A 14,201-nucleotide genomic window follows, 5' to 3' on the forward strand; every position below is an offset into this window, starting at 1 on the left:
GGCAACTAAGAAGAGGGGACCTGGTAAGTTTTCCACAGTGGCGCTAACCCAAAGTTCAAAATCAATAATTCCACTGAAGATGAATGATCCTGGGAGCTTTACTATACCATGCTCCATAGGAGGACTGTACATCGAGAAATCCTTATGTGACCTGGGAGCCAGCATAAATTTGATGCCTCTGTCAATCTTTAAGCAGCTGAATGTGTGGCAACTTGTGTCCACAACGGTGACTCTCCAACTGGCCGATAGATCTCTGGTTCATCCACAGGGAAAGGTAAAGGATGTGGTAATAACCCTCGACAAATTTATCCTACAAGCCGACTTCATCATTTTGGACTATGAGGCCGACAAAGATGTGCCCATCATTCTGGGTGACCATTTTTATGAACAGGTCATGCCCAGATCGATGTGCATAAAAGTGAGATCAATTTGAGCATCAACGGACAGAAGCTCAAATTTAACATAATTCGTGCCATGAAGTTTCTGGATGAAGAAAACCTGCATGATTCAGATGATGACCAGAATGTGATTGAAGAAGAAAAGTTTGATGAAGAAAATGAAGAAGAGGATGCCAACGCATCTGCTGCTGCTTGTAATGTGATCGTAACAAAAGCAAACAAGGAAGAAGAAATGATTGCAAATCAAGAAGAAGAGCCAACAGAAGAAGAAGGCAGAAAAACAACGCAACCATCCCTAGTAGAACCACCAACACTAGAATTAAAGACCCTACCGAATCATTTGAAGTACGTATTTTTGGGGCAGAATGAAAAGTTGCCTGTTATTATTTCTCTGAGCTCAACAAAGTCCAGGAGAATGCATTGATGAGCATTCTAAGGAAACATGTGTGAGCAATTGGTTGGACGCTCACCGCATTAGAGGAATTAGCCATGCGTACTGTATGCACCGCATTCGTCTTGAAGAGGACCATAAAGCAACGATCGAACATCAATGCAGACTCAACCCTACGATGAAAGCGGTCATCAAGAAGGAGATCATTAAACGGCTAGATGCAGGCATTATCAATCCTGTAGCAGACAACATGTGGGTCAGCCCCGTGCAGTGTATGCCGAAAAAGGGCGGCATGACGGTAGTCCCAAATGAAAACAATGAATTAATACTGCAAAGGACCATTACTGGGTGGCGCATTTGCATAGATTATCGCAAGCTGAATGTGGCCACAAAGAAAGATCATTTCCCTCTGCCATTCATTGACCAAATGCTAGACCGTCTAGCTGGAAATGATTTTTACTGCTTTCTGGATGGTTATGCTGGGTACAACCAGATTATGATAGCTTCAGAAGACCAAGACATGACCACATTCACCTGCCCATATGGGACTTTTGCGTTTCGCCGCATGCCGTTTGGCCTCTGCAATGCGCCAAGCACGTTCCAAAGGTGCATGATGGCCATCTTTTCAGACTATCTTAAGGACTCTGTCAAAATCTTTATGGCCGACTTCTCTGTTTATGGGAACACTTATGAAGTTTGTCTAGCCAACTTGGAGAAGATACTGAAGAGATGCGAAATGACGAATCTGGTGCTTAATTGGGAAACATGCCATTTCATGGTTAAGGAGGGCATAGTGTTGGGACACAAGGTTTCCCGGGTTGGGGGTGGACAAAGCGAAAATCAAAGAAATTGAAAAACTTCCACCTCCAACAAGCATGAAGGTTGTACGAAGCTTCTTGGGGCACGCTGGATTCTATAGACACTTTGTCAAAGATTTTTCTAAAATAGCACGACCACTGAGTGCGTTGTTAGTGGTTGACAGAAAATTTGAGTTTGACAACAACTGCTTCGACGCATTCAGAGTTTTGAAGAATGCGCTGATTACCGCACCCGTGTTGATTACACCCGACTGGACACTTCCATTTGAAATTATGAGCGATGCAAATAGGTATGCGATGGGAGCAGCTCTGGCACAAAAGAGAAAAACAATCTTGCATCCCATCGTATATGCGAGTAAAACATTAAACCCTACTCAGACAAATTATACCACCATAAAGAAAGAGCTTCTGGTGGTAATTTTTGCGTTGGAAAAAATTTCGAGCATATCTATTAGGAATTTGACATAGAAATAATTGACCGGAAGGGGAGAGAGAATCAAGTTGTGGATCACTTGTCTAGACTGGAAAATCTTGAGGTTGACCACAATGATTCTGAGGTGAGTATGGTGTTCCCGGATGAGCAACTGTTCAATATTAAGGAATTGCCCTGGTATGCGGACATAGTCAATTATCTAGTTTGCGAGCAATTTCCTAAGATTACACCTACCATCAATAGAAGGTCAAACATGAATGCAAACATTATTATTGGGATGAGCCAAATCTATATAAAAGAGGGGCAGACCAGATTTTTCGATTATGCATACCAAATGCTGCTCAACAACGCATATTATTGTAATGTCACAACTCACCATATGGTGTGCACTTTGGAGGGTAGTGCACCGCATCCATAGTTTTACAGAGTTGATTCTGTTGGACTACATTGTTCAAGGATGTAGCTGACTACACAATGAAGTGTGATCAGTGCCAACGCACAGATAACATTTCATGGGAACATGAAATGCCAATGAACACCATCTTGGAACTTGAATTGTTCGACGTATAGGGGATTGATTTCATGGAACAATTCCCTCCCTCGAATGGTAAACATTATATTTTATTTGTCGTCGATTATGTATCCAAGTGGATAGAGGCAATAGCATGTGCCACAAATGATGCGACGGTAGTCTCCCAATTCCTGAAGAAACACATTTTCACTCATTTTGGCACTCCCCGTGCCATCATAAGAGATGAAGGGTCCCATTTTATCAACCATACTGTTAAGGAGTTGTTGCACAAATACAAAATCCTCCACAAAGTGGCCACTAAATACCATCCGTAGATGAATGGTTAGGCTGAGGTGTCCAATCGGGAGATTAAGTTGATACTCGAGAAGGTAGTAAGGCCTTTGCGAATAGATTGGGCAACAAAGCTTGACTATGTGGGCATACCGGACTGCAGTTAAAACACCAATATATGCGTTGGTATTTGATAAGGCGTGTCACTTGCCTCTAGAGTTGGAATATAAAGCATTGTGGGCGGTAAAGAAGCTGAACTTTGATTTGAAGAAAGCAAGAGAAGCGCGAAAAATACAACTGGTCGAGCTAGAATAATGGAGGATTAACGCATATGAAAATGCAAAGATTTACAAAGAGCGCACCAAGCACTGGCACGACAAACACATATGCGGTAAGAAACTTCAAGTCGGGCAAAAGGTCTTACTCTTCAACTCATGTCTATGGCTCCTTCCAGGAAAATTAAAATCACGCTAGTCTGGACCCTTCATCATTAAAGAAATATTCCAACATGGTGCGGTGGAGTTGATCACTGAGGATGGAAGCCGTACATTTAAGGTTAATGGATGGCGAGTTAAGGCATATTACAGAGGTGATTTCCAGCCAAAAACAGCCCCTGTAAATCTGAAAAACCTGGAATACCCTTTGTTTGATTCTTGAACTCTCATTCCTTCGTCACTTTAACCATCATTTATCTATCTGCATTTTATTCAATATTACTATTATTCTCTATGAAAAAAAACTTGTTGTTTTGTCTAAAATCAGTTGACCCTCTCACTGTTTGTTTACAACGATTAAGGCATAGGATTGCGGAGATGTTACATGAAGCAACAAATTATCTCACTCCATCACCGCAATCCAAAGAAGAGAGATCGCCCCAATGATGGATGTGTCAATATACAATGCAGGCGACAACGCAAATTTGAGGGTGTATTCTTTCTTATCTTTATTTCACATTTTGCGCTATCACATCGTATTTTAGTTTTCAAAGTTTTATGACTGCATCCTCTTTGATTACAGCAATCATTCAACATAGATAAATTTAATAACTTACCGCATAATGTCTCTTTGCCAAGTATGATTTCAATTATGAAAAACATGCTTCTATTTCTTTCGGAGTCAACTTAATCTTAAGATAGTCACCTCATAAAATATTTCTAGAAGTTAGGGGTTTGCTAGCTTTCTTTTCAAACTCTCTTTACGAAGCCTTCTAAGAACATCGCATGACTTATCTCAATCTATTTTCAATGAGGACATTGCCGCATTTTAAATTATGGGGTGAGGTATTTATTTTCGACCTTGCTATTTAAAAAAAAAAAGAAAATTGGAATAACAACTCCACTGTCAACGCAATGAGAAACCCATGTTTATAAGAGTTAAGTAGTGAAAGGCACTTAACCGTAGTTGGATGTCCGCATGACACATGTGGGGGCAAGGCAAAATGAAAGTAAGTCACTAGGATCAACGCATAAATAAATGACCACAACTCCGCTACCAAGTAGATATGAGTCTAGTCTGAGAAAGAGCACATTGCTCGTAGTTGGATGTCCGCATGACACCCATGGGAGAAAGCCAAAACGAAGGCAAGGCACTTGGATCGGTGCAAGGTTAGAAAAAACTAACAATGACAAGAAATATGCAAGGATAAAATCATTTTACACCTTGGTGGAAAATTTTCTTTTTGAAATAAAGCATGCGATATTCCGGAAGTTAGTCAAGTCTTTTTGAAGGTTAAGCTTGCGATCCCTATTTTGAGAGAAGACTTGAACATGACCTAAGGAAACTTTGATATATGGGAATTGAATGAAGTATCCTTGAGAAATCTAGGAAAAGAACATTGTGGTTGACTTGCTAAAGGAATCTTTATCTTATGCTTGAGGACAAGCATTGTTTAAATTTTGGGGTGTGATAACGAGTAGAAATGCACGTTATCATAGTGCTAAGTTCTTAAACAATGTTGGCTTGCGTTGATAAAACATGTTAAATTGCGTCCATTAAGCATCAATTTCATAATATTGTGGTCGCATGCGTTCATCGCATAGGAATAGTTAATTTGTGTATTTTTATGCAGAATATGCGTTGACGCAAGGCAAGAATTGCGATCATAGGAAATCATTGGTCGAGTGTAACTTCACAGCAAGGCTTTGCGATGATTGTGCTTACAAAAATTTACTCAAGAAGGATTGCCACAACCTAGTCAGCGCAACTTGGTGGGTGCATCTGGGCGAAAGGCTAATTAATTGCGATGGGGCAGAAAGCTGATGATAGCTGAATCCGAATTAAGTTGACAGTCGTTAGTGATAACAAGTACATTCAGCTTTTCGATGAAAAATATTCGGCGCATCAGTCAAGAGAATTAAAGTTGTCCCATCTGTGCAAGCATGAGAGAGAAGCCGCCGTTCATCTTGGATGTTCTATAAATACCAAAGGCAACCATCAGAAAAAGGGTTCACAGTTCAGCAGTTTGAAATTTCATACTTCAGTTCGCACATCCTTGTTCATAGTTTTCCTTCCGTTTTAAGGCGGACGCAAGAGAGAAAGGTGGTGCTTATAGATCATTCCGGTAAGCTTGGGAGAGCGCCGAAAGCTTCAAGGACACAGAGAGGGCCGACGCCTACGGAAGTAGGAACATCTTTGAAACCGAATAGAGATTCAAAGTGTAAAAGCCTCAGTCAGCAAGGAACTGCTACCAGGCTCTCTACTTTTAACTTCCATTGTTATTTTTTACTCTACTCATTTATCGAAATGGAATCTACTTCTCTATATCTATTCATTCTCAGTTATTTATGCATGAGTAGCTAAATCAATTGAATGGGTTGAGAAGCATTTAGCTAGCACAACTAGGGAATCTTCATTCTATGCATGAGTAACAAAATCGTTTACCACGATCGTTTTTTTTTTAATGATATAAAGAAAAAGATATGATAACAATTAAAAGACAGGTGATGAAAGTTCATGAAGCATTGGTATAAAAAGGATATTTCGAAAGGAATGCGTCCCTAGGATTTTGACTGCCTTAATCCAAAGCTTTTCCTTATTGACATTCATTATAATTTTCCCCTTGCACACATCAATTTGAGCGCGACCGGTCGAGAGGAATGGTCGTCCCAATATGATGGGCGCATCTTCGTTCGTTCTATAACAAAATGATGAAGTCTGCTGGCAAGATGAATTTATCAATTGAGATTGCGGCATCTTTCAACTCTCCCTCAGGATGTATTCGTGATCTATCCACAAGTAGGAGAGTCTCCGTCATGTGCGTGAGTTTGCCCATATTCAATCGTTTTAAGATTGATAGCGGCATTATGTTTACACTCGCCCCAAGATCGCATAATGCTTGGCCACTGTAGACCCCGCCAATGGAGCATGGTATCATGAAGATTCCTGGGTCGCACATTTTTGGTGGGATCGTTTTATTTTGCATTACTGCCTTCGTGTCGATCTTCTCTTCATCACTTTGTTTCTTTTTCAATCTTTGCGAGAATGGTGGTGGCTGGACTTCATCTATCTCATGTTCTAGACGCTTAAAGGTGGATGCAACCTTTGATTTCATCTTTTTGGGCTCTTTTGAATCATACACCAATGACTCCTCTATTGTTGCCGCATTCAAGTTGGTTGTGATGGGTTCCTTCCCTACTTCCGCTATTATCTTTTCTCTTAGCAAGGAGACTGCTAAGCATTATTCCTTTCCTGTACCCCCAGTGTTGCGAGGGGGACTCAGTTGAGCTCAACAATGCTCCTTGTGGTCTGTTTTTGAGTTGGCTCGTAATCTGTTCTAGCTGAATTTCAAGATTTCGGATGGACGTTGCTTGAATCTGAAGCACTGATTCGTTCTTCTCAATGTACTGCTTCTCTCTAAGGATGAAGGTTGCAGTGCCTGTGAACTGCTAGCTTGGTTATGCATTGGACCGTTGGTTCATGGGAAAAATCCAGGTGGCTCTTCTTTTTGTGCCACTGTTTGAAAGTTTTGTTGTTGATTTTTCCATGTGAAATTGGGGTGGTTTCTCCACCCATGGTTGTACGTATAGGAATAAGGATTATTCTTCATGAAGCATACTAATTGCGGATTTCCTGCGCATTCTTCCATCGGATGTGCGTCTCCACAGGTGACACAACTTGCGGTCGTTTGAGCAATTGCGTTGACCTGTATTTTTCGCTCCCGTGCTACTAATTGCGATGCCTTGTATCAAAATCATCATCGCAATCATTTGGTTCTAAAGGTATGCGATGGCCCCGTTGTTCGCGTCATTGTCCCTAATTCTTAATCTTTGATCGCTTTCTCTTCAGTCCTCGTGATTTTTTTAAATGTGATCAAGGATATTCTTGGCCTCCTCATACGTTTTATCCAGCAGACCTCCAGCCGCTGCCGCATTGACAGCGGTCTACAATGCAGGGGTTAATCCTTTGTAGAAAATCTGCATCTGTAAGCAGTCTGGTATGCCACTATGTGGGCAGTCTCTTACCAGCCTCTTAAACCTCGCCCAAGCATCACTGAGCGATTCGTCAATTTCCTATTCAAAATTTGTAATTAACTTCCTCCTTCTTGCGTTCTTCGTTGGAGGGAAGTACTTCTTCATGAAATTTTCCTCGACTTGTTCCCACGAAGTTATTGTCACACCGCGCCCCAGATCACCCTCTTAGCCTAGAGAAGGGCGTGACTGCAGCAGTTATCAACCCTTAGGTTGACACTTACTGCCTAAAAACTCTTGTGGAATAACTCTGATACCAAATACAAATTATATGCAATGGGACGACTATCGGCCCATAATTTATTAACTTAGAAACTTAATATGTTTAGAGTATTTACAACATTAGATTTACAAGTCCCAAAAACCCCAACCCTAGTCCATATATGAAACAATAGTAACATGTGTACAATATTAACAGTAACCACCTAGCAAACGGTTACAAGTCTTTTTGTCCTTTAATGGCAATGTAGATACTGAGCTGTCTTTAGAGGATTTGACGCGCTAGGGGGGGGGGGGGGGAACAAAAACATTTGAAAGCGGGGTGAGCTTACGCCAGTGAGTGACCGAGAAGACATAGTAAATTCTCATGCATAATTTCAAAAAATAGTTTTATCTGAAATATAAACTTTTGCAGCATAAATATTTTCCAAGCGTAAATTATATAAAGTTAGTTTTAAACATAAAACAGTAAAATCATTTCTCAAATCAAAGTACTGTATAACTAGTAAAATAATCCCAACACCAACTACTAGTCCAGAGAGAACCCTTTTGCTCAATCTCTGACTTTATTCACCTGTGGCCACATTAGGTACTACTGCTCAGATACCTTCTTCTTGTACTTCAGTATCCCGTTGGCTTGGTACCTTCTCAAACGTACTTCAGTACCAATAGATACCTTCTCATTGTACTTCAGTATCTTGTTGGGTGGATGCCTTCTCCTTGTACTTCGGCATCGCATTTTACCAAAATTATTTATAAACAACTTTTGTCTTTAAAGCATGTACAATATAACACATATACAACATGGCTTTAAAGATGATAACGCATGCTGGATAAAATCAACATATGTAAATAGTTTTTCAACAATATGCATGTGTTCAAATCACAATTCAAACTTGCTTGGAAACAACTTTATAAAACTAGTAGGCATGAGAATTATTTTCGCAAATATGCTTTTTGTAAATGTTGTAATCCAAAATAGCTTAAAAACATTTTAGTTCAAAAACATTTTAGCCACTCACCTCAATTTCTTAGGAGCTTTTCACTCTAGTAGCTCCTCGGGCTCCTTTTCACCCCTAGAATCTAGATTCAACTTAAAACTTAGATTACTCATAGTTCTGAACCTTATTCTGAAATACATCCTTCTACAAACGTATTCTAAAATGTCTCAGGAATCTTACCCTAAACTTTAAGCTCAGAATTCCTCGTGGTTTTTCCGGAATCTCAAAATGTTCAAGACTGGCCCTGACTGATCCGCATTATGACTCTTCTGCCTTTTTCTAAACCTCCAGCCTAGTTCCTTTGAGCTTTTTCCTCCGGCAGCCCTACTCTAAACACTAGACTTCTAGAGCTTTCAGATAGCTTTGAAATCACACCAAAATCACAAGTAGATTGGAAGATCTCCTCGTCCAAAGTTGACACATTCCTCTAAACTCTCATTGCCCTCTACTTTCTCTACGAAATTTATGATTTTGTGATTTGAAAATGAAATCCCAAAGCTCTATTTTTAGGCTTTCAAATCTCTCGTGGTGTTGATACACCTACTTGGCTGCATGACCAAATGTTTATTTCTCCCCTTATCAATGCAAGCTTTCATCACCTTGTCCTAAGGTGTTTTCTTCATATGCGTCTACCATATTTCCTTAGCCCTTAAGAATTTTTCTTATGAAGACATTTAATTTTGGTTGACGTTTGCCCTTGCGTCTTCAACCTTTTTTTTTATTCAATTTAGGGTTTCCAATGTATAATCTACAAGAACGCGGCTAAATACAACGCATAAATACTTGCCCGGCCGTTCGATGCATAGGCAAGGCCCTTCGATCGCGTGGGCGTGACGTTCGAATGCAGCACCAGACAAGGCATTGCTCTCTCCCAGTTTTCTCTCCAACTTTTCTCTCCATTCTCGCTCTCTCCAACTTTCTCTCTAGTCTTGCTCTTTCCCATCTCACTCTCTCCCACTTTCTTGCTCAAAATCTTGCTCTCAATGATCTCGCTGGTCTCGATCTCAATGATCTCGCTCTCAACGATCTCGCTCTTAGCTACTGCGAACATTGTTTGTTTCCGTGCAATTGCTACACGATTGTGCCACTAGTCACTCTCCTTCCAGTGCTATGCACAACATGCATTTCACATAAATTTTCCATACTTAGCCAATTTTTCCCAAATTTCTCAAACTCAATGTCCATATTTTTCTTTTCAAATCTCCATTCTTTCTTCACCATTCAACACTAACTTTCTCATCAACCTACTTATTATACAAATTTCATCACAATTTCCAATTAAAGCTCAACTTAACTTATTCAAGGAAAATCTACTTAACACTAAGAAATTTCCTTCCCCTTAACTTAGGATTTAACTTTCACTTAGTTAATTCCTTTTATCACTTGCTTAAGTAAGGAAAATAGAAATTCGGGTTTCACAGTTATTTCTCCCGGTTCGAGAGAATAAGCCCATTTTCTTACTTGATTGCATAAGGAAAATGGGAATAACGTTAGTCGAACCTCCTCGGTAGAGATACTTGGGAACACAAAATTGTTGCAGATCTCAATGAAGCTCCGGAGGTGGGCATGCAGGTCTTTGCCACGCCTGCCACCAAACTGTCCAATAGTCTGGATTATCTGCAGCATCACCAGTTTTATTTCGAATCTCAATCCGTCAAGAGCCGGCCTCATGATTCCTGGGGAGAAATTGTTGAGGTTGGGCGACACATAGTCCCGATTTGGTCTATTGCGGTCGTTTTCCAATAGGATGGGATTCGCCATGACGTTATTTTCATTTGGTACTCCATTTCCAAGTTATTCTTCCATGTTATCTTTCTTTTGTTGTTGTTGTTGGCGGCTATCTCTCAGTCTTCGTCGGAATGTTCTTTCAATCTCTGGGTCGTAATTCGCCAGAGATTAAAAGCTGCAAAGATATTAAAAAAATTACTGTTAGCTACTGAATTGCTGAAGTCCCCGACAACAGCGCCAAAAACTTGATGCGTTATTTTATGCGATGAAATAATGAAAGGAATTCTGGTGATGGAAAGTGCATTGTGCAACAAGTTATCTCAGCAGATCCCAAGTATAAATTCTACTGAGTTTCCTGTTAAGTCTAGGGTCGAACTCAGAGACTAAGGAAAACGATATGCGGTGGTAATTCTTAAGATAACTTTGCGGTAACAAATAAATTAATGGTTTGGTTGGTTATTGTTTGAAGTATAAAAACTATGCGGCGGATTTAAGAAAAGATTGATTATGCAACAGACACACTGAGTATGCAGAGGGACGGATTGAGAAGGTCTTTAGCTAGCATTTCCCGAGAATACGATCATGCTACACTCATGCGACAGCAAATCATTTTCCAATGTAGATGTGATAGTTCCTAATTCTAGGACGCATGCGATGAATGCGATAATGTCTATAGAGCTTATTCCTAAGTCTCTACTTCTTACCTATGTGATGATGCAAGATGCACACAAGGAAAAGGTGACCGCATACAATCATAACCTATGTCTAGGATACATGCGATGCGTTAATAGCAAACAATGCTTATTCCTAACCTCCTATCTCTTGATTATGAATTTCTAATCTGACTCTCCCGAGCCTTGATTCTAACCTGACTTTTCCAAGCCTAGATTCTATCCTTAGACTACCCTCCCGAGTATCTCTAATGGACGAATGACGCATACATAATACAAGATAATTTCATAGAATGAAGATCCCCAGTTATGCTAGCTAAGTATTTCTCAACCCATTCGACAGATTTAGCTACTCATGCATAATATACAGAGAGTGAACATATGTAAAGATGTAAATTCCATTTCTATAAATCAGTTCAGAGTACAAAATGACAATGGAAGATAAGGATAGAGAGCCTGGTAGCAATTCCTTGCTTCCCATGGCTTTTACACTGTTAACTCTATTATGCTCAAAAGATGTTCCTGCTTCAATTGGCCCTCTCTCTAATCTTGACGCTTCTGGCACTCTTCCATGTTCACCTGAACGATCTCTCTGTACAATCTCATTTCCCTCGCTTTCGCCTTCTAAGTAAAATAAAACTACGAACAAGGCTACTTCTATCTAAGGGGAAAATTCTCTAACTGTCGAACTCCTTCATTGAAGGTGGCCTTTGGTATTTATAGAGCTTTGGGGTGAAAGGCTTCTTCTCTTTTATGATTGCATTGATGGGATAGCATTAATTTTCTGTGCCGAATATTTGTCACCGAAAAGTTGAGTGTACTTGCTACAGTAGATTGTTAATGGCTTGTCAACTTAATTCGGAATCGACCGTCATCAGCTTTCTGTCCCATCATAATTTATTACGCTTTTCACCCAGATGCGCTCACAATGATGCACGGCTCTACGGCTACCTTCTTGAGCAAATAATTGTGAGCGCAGATGATCGCATAGCCTTGTGTTAACGCAATCTCTTCATGCGCTTGACCGTTGATTTCTTTGGATCGCATTTTCCGCCTTGCGTCAAAACAGTTTTTGCACAAAAATACATAAGTTAACTGTTTTCATGCGATGGACACATGCGATCGCAATATTGTGAACTTAATGCTTTTGGACGCAATCTTGTATATTTTTATCATCGTAATCCTGCATTGTTTAATAACGTGTATTTCTGTTCGTTATCAATATACTTTATCGCAATTCGAAGAATTACGAAGACTAGAGAGAAAATGATCGACGACTGAGAATTAAAAATAGTGACGCAAACAATGTGGCCATCGCATCCCTGCAAAACCACATGAATTTGATGATGAATCTAATACAAGGAATCGCAATCAATAGCCCAGTAACACATAGGGGGCAGGTCAACACAATCGATCAAACGAGCACAAGTTGTGCCACTTACAGAGAAGCCCATCCGATGGAACAATGTTTGAGGAATCCACAATCTGTTTACTTCGTAAAGAATAACCCTTTCTCCAATGCTTACAACCCTGGGTAGAGAAACCACCCCAACTTTGCATGGAAAAATTAATAACAAAATTTCCAACCCATGGTGCAAAAAGAAGGGCCGCCAGGATTTTTCCCCTGAAGAAATGGTCAATCACAAAATCAAGCTAGCAGTTCACAGATGGCGCAATCTTTTGAGAACTTACTAAAGCAATATATTGAGAAGAATGAAACAGTACTCTAGAATTAGGCGACTCTATTCGCAATCTTAAAATTTAGATAGGACAGATTGTGGGCAAGCTCAAAAGTAGACCGAAAGGGGCATTTTCAAGTTCAATTGAGCTTCCGCGAGACTCAGGGAATATGGGAAAGGAGCAATGTCAAGTGGTGACTTTGCGAAGTGGAAAGAAAGTGGCGAAAGAGAAGAAGGAGCCAAATTGGACTATTCCAGTGCGATGGAATCTCAGACCCAATTGACACAAGATGAACCAGAAGATCAGGAGACAAGGGAACCAGAATTTGCGTCCATTTCTAAGCTTGTGGAACAGGGAACTGTGAAAATATAGCTGCCACCTTTTCCTTAGAAACTTAAGAAGAAGAAAGATGATGAAGTGCAATATCATCATTTCATGGACATGCTGAAACAGTTACATATCAACATCCCTTTCACTTAAGCGATTGAACAAATGCCAAAATACGCAAAGTTTCTGAAGGACATGGTGATGAAGAAAAGGAGCATAAGTAAGTTCGTAACGGTGGCATTTACATAAAAGTCAAACACCATTATTCCATCGAAAATGCGCGACCCCGGAAGTTTCACAATATCCTGCTCGATTGGAGGGAAATATATAGGTCAAGCGCTTTGCGATCTCGGGGCCAGTATCAATTTAATGCCCCTTTCAATTTTTAAATAGTTGAATTTGGGGCAGCTGGCGCCCACGACGATGACTCTCCAACTAGATGACAGGTCCCTAGTTCATCCAGAAGGGTAGGTGAAGGATGTCCTGGTCTCGATTGACAAATTTATTTTACCGACAGACTTCATCATCCTCGATTATGAAGCGGACAAGGATGTACCCATTATTTTGGGATGACCATTTTTATCCACTGGTTGCGCTCAGATTGTTGTGTCCAAGGGAGAGAACACACTGAGTGTGAATGGAAATAAGCTCAGGTTTGACATTATGAAGGCCATGAAATATCCGGAAGAAGAAGACCTAATAGATTCCGATAATGAACCCAGTTGTTATGAAGAAGAAAAGTCTAAAGATGAAGATGAAAGAGAGGATGCAACCGCATCCATAGCAACCTGCAATGCGATTGTGGAAATAACAACCAAAGAAGAAAAATTGACGTTGAATGAAGAGAGAAAAGTACAAAAAGTCCTTGGAACAACCACCCGCTGTGGAATTGAAAACCTTGCCAAGCCACTTGAAGTATGCTTTTCTAAGGCAAAATAAAACTCTACAAGTAATAATTTCCTCTACACTTCAAGAAGAACAAGAGCATGCGCTGCTAAGCATCCTGAAGAAGTACATAAAAGCCATAGGATGGACGCTAGAAGACATTAGAGGAAGCAGCCCCGCATATTGCATGCACAGGATAGGTCTTGAGGAAAATAAAAAGGGATTGATTGAACATCAATGCAGACTAAACCCTACGACGAAGGAGGTCGTGAAAATGGAGATAATCAAATGGTTGGATGCAGACATTATTTATCCAATAGCCGACAGCATATGGGTCAGCCCTGTGTAATGTGTGCCCAAGAAGGGAGAGATAATGGTAGTC

General features: G+C 40.3%; 1 non-coding gene across 1 annotated transcript; it reads left to right on the forward strand.

Moving 5' to 3' along the window:
- Window positions 1-7,276: 7,276 nt before the first annotated feature.
- On the forward strand, window positions 7,277-7,383 carry LOC120072378. The gene has a single exon (XR_005480441.1). It is a non-coding gene; the product is annotated as a small nucleolar RNA R71 (small nucleolar RNA).
- Window positions 7,384-14,201: the final 6,818 nt, after the last annotated feature.

The sequence above is a fragment of the Benincasa hispida genome, chromosome 2 (genome assembly GCF_009727055.1).
Source record: "Benincasa hispida cultivar B227 chromosome 2, ASM972705v1, whole genome shotgun sequence".
NCBI classification, from domain to species: Eukaryota; Viridiplantae; Streptophyta; class Magnoliopsida; order Cucurbitales; family Cucurbitaceae; genus Benincasa; species Benincasa hispida.